This window comes from Mirounga leonina, unplaced genomic scaffold, assembly GCF_011800145.1.
Source record: "Mirounga leonina isolate KUSES-001 unplaced genomic scaffold, KU_Mleo_1.0 Mir_115, whole genome shotgun sequence".
Classification (NCBI taxonomy): domain Eukaryota; kingdom Metazoa; phylum Chordata; class Mammalia; order Carnivora; family Phocidae; genus Mirounga; species Mirounga leonina.
The window spans coordinates 50203779-50213584 of NW_023270268.1; positions in this window are offsets into that span (position 1 = coordinate 50203779).

Below are 9806 nucleotides of genomic sequence, written 5' to 3' on the forward strand. Positions count from 1 at the left end.
ATATTTTTCCTTGATCAGATGAAAAGATGAAGTCTCCACGTTTCAAAGCTGACAGAAGAATGTTTTTGGAGGCGCTTCACAATATGAATTTGGAAGGCCTGCTCCTGGTTTTGATCTCCGTAGTCCGCTGCTAAAATGCCATGGTTAATAAAAGTCGTCCCTTCGCCCAGTTATCACCATTAAAGTCCCTGAAATAAAGTCTTTAAAGTGTCTAAATGTTGCTCTGAAACTTGTGTAGTTTTTCCCTCAAGTTGCAGAATTTCGGGAGTGTTCTGAATTAAAAAAAAAATATTTAAAACTATTCCATGTATAAAACATAAACACAGCAAAAAAAAAATAGCACTCCAAACTTGTTTACCAACCAGCTCAACCCCCCAGTTTGTAGTCAATAAACTATCGGGCCGCCTTCAGTGGACTGGAACGAGGCTTCCTGGGGGAGACCGCGGAGAGCGGCCGCTGAGGTCCGCCCAGGACGCCCCCCGCACGCTGCTGGGGGCGCCCGCCTAGCTTCGGCCCTCACGACTGTTTGGACTGCGTCCTGTTTCACAATTCTCCGCCCAACACACGGGAGGTGAAGTGCTGCTTTATTTTCAGAATTAAACTGCCTTCTAGGAAGCCTGGGGTCCCCTTGGCTTCTTCTCAAAGAGGCCCCCAGATGAGGAGGGGGCTGTTGGGGGGAGGGGGGCGAGCCGCCGCTTCTCCCCAGTGACTCACAGGCCTTCCCTGCAGAGTTTTCAAATCACCCAGCCTCTTCCTTTCCTGATAGCCGAGGCTTTTTCCCCACGACCAAATGATGTGTAATCACCTTGAAAAGAAACCTAAAACCAACAGTTATCTGCCGCTCTGACTCAAAGAACGGGCTTCTGTGGAAATTACAGGCTTTCTTTCGGGCCCGTGCAGATGTGACTCGGAATCCGGGCCGTAGCTAATGCAGAAAGGGAGCTGGCCTCCGGGCGCACAGTCGTGCCAGCGTGTGGGTGGCCCAGGGCAAAGCCGGCCCCTCCTGGCTAGGCCTCGCCTGGGGCTGCGTCCCGGAGCAGGAGGCCCTGCCCATGTCTGACCACTTACGCCCCAGAATATATAATTAGTAAACAAAACCTCAACCCCCCTCCCCCCGCACCGCGCCTGCATTCCCACAGCCGCAGTTGTGCAGCGGCCCCCCAGGCCTGTGGCTCAGGCCACTTCGCCCGAGTGACCGGCTCTCCCAAGGCCCTGCCTGGAGACAAACAAGCCGGCCTTTGATGACAGGAAGGGAGTGGAGTTTTAATCTTGGTTCTGGGGGACGTACCCTCCCTCTTTGGGGATGGGCAGTTGCTTTCAAAATACTAGGAATTTTTTTTTTTTTTAACCTTACAGGGTTATTGTGTGCCATAATTAATTTAGCCAAGGCTCTTAGGAAGCAGCAAATGCTGAGTGGCCTTATTAGTCCTCATTTTAAAAAGCACTTTAACATCCCCAGGCAGCAGGTCTGATGAGAAGTGCTACTTATCACCTGCTCATGCACCTTCCTTCTTCTTAACTGATTCTCACAGGGCTTTTTAGTCCCTCTGATGAATATGCACTGGGTCCAAATGAATCATAGAAAAATTAGGCAGGGAGCTGAATTTTTATCTTCAAAGTAGATCCATTCCAGTTTCTAATGAAGGAACAAGAAGACAATTTCCTGGGAACTAGGAGGGAGACACATAGCCTGCATTTTGGAGGGGGATAGGACAAGGGTTTGGGTTTAAAGTTTAATTAGAAAATGTCTGCCTAAAAGGAAAACCCAGTTCGAAGCTTGCTCACAGCCTGGGGCTCTTGTCTCAAGCGGTCCTCATCTGTTCTCTCTGCTTCCTCTTCCTCTTCCTCATTTCCTCCCCACCTCTCTCCCTGTCCGCGCCCCCCCCCCCCCCCACCAGTGCGGAATACAGCACAGGCCAAGGGATGAGTCTTTACAAGACACATTAGTACATCTTGGGTGGTGCAGAAAGGCAGAGATTACAGACAGGGGATGGGTTGGCAGTAGGATGTGCCTTGCCCCAGCCCAGTAGATTCCACATTCTTCCCTCAGGGGAGCAGCCCCGGTTGCTGCAAGCCCACACTGCCAGCAGCTGCAGGGGTCAGCAAGTGCCTTGGGAGACCAAGGGTTTTCTGGAAGCCTGACCAACTGTACCTTGGTCGCTGAGGATGTACAAGGATGTGCCAAACTCTTACCCTGTTTGACAGTTTTAAAATCGCTCTTTGCATGTGCTTTTAATTTTTATTTAACAAAGGAATAAATACTTTATAATTAAAGGCCAGTTGGTGATTAGTTTTACTGAAGGCTAGCAAACACAGGGAAGAGCTGATATAAATCTTTGTGAGTTCGGGGAGGCCCAGCTGCTTGCGGGCAGTCCCTCCTCTCCCGAGCGTGTTTTCTCTGAAGCAGTCTGTCTCTCACTTTCCCCCAACTTTGTTTTGGTCTAGTAATTCTATCCTGTTTACACAATTGCTCATCCTTTATCCTCCTGTTTTTGATTACCAACTGGTGTTTATTTTAAATGTAGTTACTGGCCAATTAAATAGAAATTAACATTTAGAGCCAGGGTTCCCGATTATTGGATTAGTGCTTCTTCCTTTGGCCAATGTTCATTCTTCTTCAGGTCGTTCTTAGAGCAGAAATCCCAAAGGCAAGGTCCAGCCCCCTTTGCCAGGGCTCCTTGGGGCAACTACCTGTGAGACCCAGAGTTACAGGAAGTAGGGATGGGACGCTCCGTTTGCGCGTTAGGACCTGGAGCAACCCTGGGTCCGTAACCAGAGCTGTTTCCTGTTGTGATTCGCTTAAACCATTTCTGATTCAAGACAGACTCTCCTACCAGAAGGTCAGGTTTATTTCACTGAAGAAAAGGAAAACTACCCCATCTTCTGCTTGTCTTTGTTTTTTAGGACAGCTGGAATGCATCTTCCTCTGCGCCCAATCGCTGAACACTGCTCGGTTGGGTGAAGGGGAGGTTGGCTCCCTTCCTGGGCTGGGCAGAGCACGTGGGCTACATCAGTGCGCTTCAGGGAACCGCGGAGCGAAGGCTTCCTACTCTCAAATCAGACCCCTTGTGCTGATCGCCTAGATAATCTGATATGGGTATCCTTTATTCTAAACTGAGAACGAGAAGCACATCTGTCACAGAAGTCATTAGTCCAAGCCTTTTTCAGTCTCAACATGTGCGTCTGTGGGTTGCCCAGACCGACGTAAATTCTATATGGGTGTGTCTCAAGTGATATTGCCGCCTCAGCAGGAAACATCTTCTCCTGTCTTTGCCTGACATAAAGCTACCCGTCCCTCAGGGTTCAGCTCAGGCGCATCTTCTCCTTTTTGAAGACTTGCCCTGAGATACTGAGTCAAGTCCTAGCTCTGTCATTTAATAGCCGTGTGGCTCTGGGTTAACAGGGGAAGTCTTCTAGTTCTCATTTCCCTAATATGGAAAATGGGGAATTATTGTTAAGATCAAAAGGTTTAATAAATGTGGAGGTATTGCTATTCTCTACACGGATGTGAGGTACCATTATTATTACATTATGACTCCTTATTATGACTGCACCCTAGAATGCTATTTGGGGCATTCATTATATCCTACCTTATGTCCTTTCTTAACTGTTCCTGATAAGCCTGTCTGTTCTCTTTAATTATGTTGTAAACTTTGAGAAAGTAAATAATCAAAGATAGATTTACCGGTAAGAATCATTCAACTTTGTTTATAACAGTAAAAAATGGAAAATTGACTAATAGCAAAATAATAAGGGATCGAGATTAGTTAAATAAGGTATATTACACATTCATTCAATGTAATACAGTTTGGCCATTAAAATGAAAGGGAAAGGCTTTGCTCTGTGATGTAGAGAGCTAGAGGAGAACCCCTCTCATCCTTAAAAGGAAAGTAACTGGATTAACATCAAATTTTGTACAGACTATCAGAGAGCTGAGGTGGCAGAACAAGCAACAGGTCCCAAACCTAAGAAGAGATAATTCTGCAGGGAGAAAGAGAATGCAAAGTACTCACTGGGGGTGGACACCACTGGACACCAATAAGAAGAGTTTGACTAAAATAGTTGATAAATGGTTTGAAGACTGAATATGGGATGACAGGCAAGTGTGAAATCCCTGGAGGCCACAGTGTTTGGGGAGTCTGCACTTCATTCAGGCATTTCCCACAACCCCAGCAAGTGTTCACAGAAAAGATTGGAAAGATCTCTTGGGTGGGCCCATCATGTTGCAGACCTAGGAGAGTGGTAGAGTGGTTTTGTGGGAAGAGCAAGAAACTCCAGTTGGATCCATTGCTCCTATCTCCAGTAGGGGGGAAAGCCTTAATCTGAGGAGGGAAGGCACACCAAGCACGACTGCCCTGGGGCACTGGTGAAAACTCACTGCACCTGGGTGAAAGCAACCAAAGGGAAACAAGTCAGGGAGGAACAGGATTATTATACACTGGGTCCGTAATACAGCTGGGATAGAGACAGAACTGAGACACATAACCCTTCCCTAATCCAGAGATAAGGTACATGCCTAAGACAGGCTTATTCAAAACATGGAGAATAAACTCCTACACTACCTCTCTCTCACTGTCAAGCCAACAAGCTTTGAATAACAAATAACAGAATACTACTGAGAGAGAAACGAGAGCACATGAAGAGACTCTCTGAGGTACAATGCAAGGAGAAGAGCTAAAATTCAGAATCAAACAGTGCTCTGGTAAATTCACTTCCATCCACCCAAAACCCAAGGTATCCCTGTAAGAATTTAACGCCTTGAGGATAAACATAGCAACCCAAACCTAGATTAATTCATGCCACTACATTAAAGGCCTAGCAGAAGGAAAGGTGCCTCTGTATTAAGGCTAAAAACTATTTACTCCAGTCTCTACTAGCCTATACAAGATGACTGGCTTTCAACAGAAAATTACAAGGCATATTAAAAGGCAAGAAGAAATAGATTCCAAAGAGACAGTAATCATCAGAACCAGATACAGATATGATACAGATGTTGGAACTATCTGACAGGAAATTTTAAATAAGTATGATTAATATGTTAATGGCCCTAATAAAAAAGGTGGACAACATGTAAAATCAGATGGTTAATTTCAACAGAGAGGCAACGCTATAAAAAATAATTAAATCAAAATGCTGGAAATGAAAGCCACAATAATAAAGAATGCCTTGGAGAATTTCATCAATAGACTCAGACAGATGAGGCAGAAACAGTGAACTTAAAGGTAAGTCAATATAAATGACCAAAACTGAAACACCAAGGAAAAAAAGAGTGAGAGCAAAAACAGAATAAAACACCCAAGAGTCTCAGGACATTATTAAACATTCTAACATATGCATAATTAAAATCTTAGAAGTAGAGGAGAAGGAGAGGGACACAAGAAATACGGGATGGAAGAAATAATGACCAAGACTTATCTAAATTTAATGTTAGGTCTGAGAAGCTCAGAGAACACAAAGTAGGGATGATCTCACACACACACTCCTAGGCATATCATCATATTCAAAACCAGCTGAAAACTAGTGACAAAGAGAAAACATTAGGGCAGCCAGAGAAAAAAAGAAATTGCATACTGTGGAACAAAGAGAAGAGATGCAACAGACTTCTCAGAAATAATGTAAGCCAGAAGATGTGAAGTGACATCTTTAAAGTGCTGAAAGAGAAAAACAAACAAACAAAAACCTGCCAACCCAGAATCCTACACCCAGCAAAAATCTCTTTCAAAAAGAAAAAGAAGTAAAAGACTTGTTCAGACCAACAAAAACTGAGGGAATTTCTTACCAGAAGACCCACTCTATAAGAAATGTTAAAAGAAGTTCTTCATGCAGAAAGAATGTATCAGGGGTACCTGGGCGACTCAGTCATTAAGCGTCTGCCTTTGGCTCAGTTCATGATCCCAGGGTCCAGGGATCGAGCCCCACATCGGGCTCCCTGCTTTGCGGGAAGCCTGTTCTCCCTCTGCCACTCCACCTGCTTGTGTTCCCTCTCTCACTGTGTCTCTCTCTGTCAAAAAAATAAATAAAATCTTAAAAAAAAAAAAAAAAAGCAAGAAAGAATATATCAGACTGAAACTTGGATCTACACAGAGAAATGAAGACCTTGGAAATAAATAAATAAAGGAAAAATAAAACTCATTTCTTGTCTTATTTATGATCTTTCTAAAGGATAACTTTTCATTGTGGAAAACAATGATAGTGCAATGTATTCTGTGTTTATAGCACATGTAAAAGTGAAAGATTTGAAAACAATAACACAAAGATGGAAGGGAGGAATTGGGAATACACTCTTGCTAGGTCCTCATAAAACATAAGAAGAAGTATAATATTTGAAGGCAGACTCAGAATAATTAAAGATGTGTATTGTAAACCCTGGAGAAACTACTAAAAATATTTTTAAAAGAGGAATGAATAATAAGTCAATAGGAAAGATAAAATGGAATAATAAAAAAATTCTCAATGAACACAAGAAATCACAGGAAAAAGAAAAAAAAAGAAACAAAGGACAGATGGAAAAAGTGAACTCACCTTAATTATAGAGACAGATTGGTTATAAGTAAAAGGATAAAGAATAATATGCCATGCAAACACTAATTAAAAAAAAGCTGCAGTAGCTATGCTATCAAAGTAAACTTCAAAACAAGGATATTATTTTAGGGCTAAAGAGGTATAATAGATAATGATAAAGGGTTTAGTTTTCTAAGAAAATATAACCAACCAAATCGTGAATGCAACTAACATCAGAGCTTCAATAGACATGAGGCAAAAGAGATACAACTAAAAGAGGAAATATACAGTTATCTCTCAGTCATTAATAGAAGAAGCAAACAGATAATTATTATTGAAATAGAAGCCCTGAACAATGCTATCAACAACTAGACCAAATTGATGTATGTAAAACACTCCACCCAACAGCAGTGGAACACACTTTTTTTTTCAAGTGCACATGGAACGTTCACCAATATATACCATATTCTGTGAAATAAAACAAACTTAAAAGAATAGAAACCACTCAAAGTATGTTCTCAGGCCACAGTGGAATTAAACTAGAAATCAATAACAGAAAGATATTTGGAAAATCCCCAAATATCAGAAATTAAGCAACCCCCTCCTAATAATCTATGGACCAAAGAGAAAGTCTCAGGGGAATTAAAAAAATTTTTGACTGAAAGAAATTAAAAATACAACATATCAAAATGTGTGCTATTCACCGAAAGGAGTGCTTAGGAAGAAATTTAGGCATTAAATGCTTAGAAGAGAAAAAGGGTTCCAAATTAATTATCTAGGCTTCTGCTGTTAGAAACTAGAAAAAGAACAAAGTACACTCAAGTAAACTAAGGAAAGAGAATAGTAACAGTTGAAACAGAAATCAATGAAATTAAAACAGAAAACAATAGAGAAATATTAATAAAACCAAAAGCTGATTCTTTGACAAGACTGATAAAATTTATAAACCTCTAGCCAGACTTACCAAGACCAAAAAGAGAAAAGACATACATTACCAGTGTTAAGGAAAAAAGAAGGGGTATCATTACAGACCCCACAAATACTAACAAGATTAGAAGGGGGGCGCCTGGGTGGCTCAGTCGTTAAGCGTCTGCCTTCAGCTCAGGTCATGACCCCAGGGTCCTGGGATCGAGTCCCGCATCAGGCTCCCTGCTTAGCGGGAAGCCTGCTTCTCCCTCTCCCACTCCCCCTGCTTGTGATCCCTCTCTCGCTGTGTCTCTCTCTGTCAAATAAATAAATAAAATCTTTAAAAAAAAAAAAAAAAGATTAGAAGGGTATAATAGTAACAACTCTGTGCCTAGAAATTTGACAGCTGAAATGGATTCCTTGAAAGAAACAAATTACTAAAACTCACTCAAGAAGAAACAGATAAACTGATAGTCCTATATATATTAAAGAAATTTAATTTGTTCTTTTTAAAACTTTCCATAAAGAAGTCTCCAGGCCCAAAAGTTTTTACTGTTGAATTTCACCAAACTTTTAAGAAAGAAATAATATCAATTCAGCACAACTTTCTTCAGAAAATAGCAGAAGAGGAAACCTTCTCAATTCATTTTATGATACTGGCATTCCCTAATACCAAAGCGAGACATGGTCATCATGAGAGAAGAAAACTATAGAACAATATCCCTCATCAACATAGATGAAAGCAAATTTAATGCAGCATATAAAAAAGATAATCATGGTCAAGTGGCATTGGTCTCAGGAATGTAAGACTGGTTCAACATCTGCAAATCAATCCATCTGTAAATCACCAAATTAACAGACTAAAGAAGAAAATAGATGCAGAATAAGCACTTAACAAAATTCTACCCTCATTCATGATTAAAACTCTCAGTAAGCTAGTAACAGAAACTTCCTTAACCTAACAAAAGACATCTATGAGAAACCTGTAGCTAACATCATACTTAACAGGAAAAGACTGAAAGCTTTCCCCATAAGATAGGGGAGAAGGCAAGGATATCTACCCTCTTTCATTATTCTTATTTAACATAACACTGGAAATCCTAGCCATTACAATAAGACAAGACATGGAAATAAAAGGCATGTCATCTCTCTTCACAGATGACACAATTGTCCATGTAGATATTCCTAAAGAATCTACACAGAAGCTCCTAGTACTAATAAGTCTAATAAAGTCTCAGGATACAAAGTCAGTGCATACAAATCAATGATATTTCTATATACCAGCATGGAACAATTGAAATTCAAAATTAAAATAACAATACTACTTACAATAGTACCAAAAAACACCTGACTTAGGTATTATTCTAAAAAAAATTTTTTTTAAAAGAAAGAAAAGATAAAGATTTGGGAAGCTGCAAAGAACAAAACACTAAAGAAAAAAATCTAAGAAGACCCAAAATAAATGGAGAAATAGACTATGTTAATGGATTAGAAGATTCAGTATTATTATGATGTAAAGTCTGCCCAGTTTATTGTCTAGATTTAATGAAATTCCATTCAAAATTTCAGCAGGCTTATCTATAGAACCTCAGCCTGTATCTCACATCTCATATAAAATTTAACTCAAAATGGATCATAGACCTAAAATGTTAAACACAAAACCATAAAACTTCTCAAAGAAAACGGAGAAAATGACATGCATGACCTTGGGTCAGGCCAGTGATTCTGAATAAAGTCATCTTTATACCCCAGGGAACATTTGGCAATATCTGGAACATTTTTGGTTGTCATAAATGGGAGTAGAGGTGAGGCTAAGGGTGGGAGGGAAAGCAATAGGCATCTAGTAGGTAGAGGCCAGGGATGCTGCTAGACATCTTACAATGCTCAGGACAACCCCCATCCCCGTTAAAGAACTATCCAGTCCATAATGTCAATAGAGCTATCATTGAGAAAACCTGAGTTAGGCAGAGCTTTTAGATATGACAACAAAATCACAATCCATGAAAGAAAAAACTGATAAATTGGATTGTATTAAAATAAAAAATTTGGAGGGTGCCTGGCTGGCTCAGTCAGTATAGCGTGAGACTCTTGATCTCAGGGTTGTAAGTTCAAGCTCCACAGTGGGCAAAGAACTTCCTTTAAAATATATATATATATTTTTTTGCTCTGTAAAAACTTGTTTTTTTGATTACAAGAATGAAAAGACAAGCCACAAACTGGGAGAAAATATTTTTAAATTACATCTGACAAAGGACTTGTATCCAGAATATACAAAGAACTCATAAAACTCAACATTCAGAAAACAACCCAATTTTTAAAAAAAGGCCAAAGATCTGAACAGATATTTATCAAAGAACATATTCAGACACAAAAGGAACATAAGAAAAAATGCTCAACAT